The sequence below is a fragment of the Leptonychotes weddellii genome, chromosome 8, assembly GCF_054177405.1.
Source record: "Leptonychotes weddellii isolate Sample4059 chromosome 8, ASM5417740v2, whole genome shotgun sequence".
In the NCBI taxonomy this organism is placed as follows: domain Eukaryota; kingdom Metazoa; phylum Chordata; class Mammalia; order Carnivora; family Phocidae; genus Leptonychotes; species Leptonychotes weddellii.
The window spans coordinates 89,774,185-89,775,247 of NC_138376.1; positions in this window are offsets into that span (position 1 = coordinate 89,774,185).

The window sequence follows — 1,063 nt, forward strand, 5'->3', positions numbered from 1 at the left end:
CCATTTTAGCGTCCCACCAAGCGATGTGTGAGAATGTCTGTTTCTTCACAGCTTTGCCCAAAGAATGTAATCCTTAATGCTAAGGATTAAGATCTTTTTTTTTTTTTTTTTTTACCAATCTGGTAGGTGAGAAATGGCATCTCTGTGTGGTTTTATTTTTCATTTCTCTTATTCTGGGTATGCTTGAAGACTTAAGGGTTTTGCTTTCCTGTTTATGCGGACTTCCATTCATGCCTTTTGTCCATTTTTCAGTCTCATTTTAAAACCTTTTCTTCTTACCTTTTAAAAGTCCTTTACATATTAGGGAGATTAGCTCTTTGGGTTATAAGGTGCAGATATTTCCCCCAGTTTATCATTTATCTTTTGACTTTGCATATGTCTTTTGCCATACACCATTTCTTTTTTTATTATTATTTTTAATGTAGTTGATTCACTGATCTTTTATAACTTCTGCATTTTCTTTTTTTTTTTTTAAGATTTTATTTATTTATTTGACAGAGAGAGAGACAGAGAGAGAGGGAACACAAGCAGGGGGAGTGGGAGAGGCAGAAGCAGGCTTCCCGCCAAGCAGGGAGCCTGATGCAGGGCTCGATCCCAGGACCCTGGGATCATGACCTGACCCGAAGGCAGACGCCCAACGACTGAGCCACCCAGGCGCTGCTATAGCTTCTGCATTTTCAAGTCATAGTTAGAAAGGGTTTCTCATAGAATTAGTATTTTAAAAATTATTTAAATATATGATTTTTATTGTCACATAAGTCTATTATCTCTTAATTTCCATATTAAGAGACATTAGTCTTTATCCTTTTTTTCTGTTATAAATATAATTAAATATGTGACAAACATATTATCAATAAATCTCTATTTTCTTCTACTATTTTCTAGGGTTGAAAGGCATGATGTTATTTAAATTTGGTATGTGTTACCTAATTGTTTGCAAGGTGGTATCAAGTTACACTCCCACCAACAGAATTTAAGTTCTTACCTCACAACACCTTCAGCAACAATAAATTTTTTTTTATTCTTATGTTAATCCCCTACATTACATCATTAGTTTTAGATG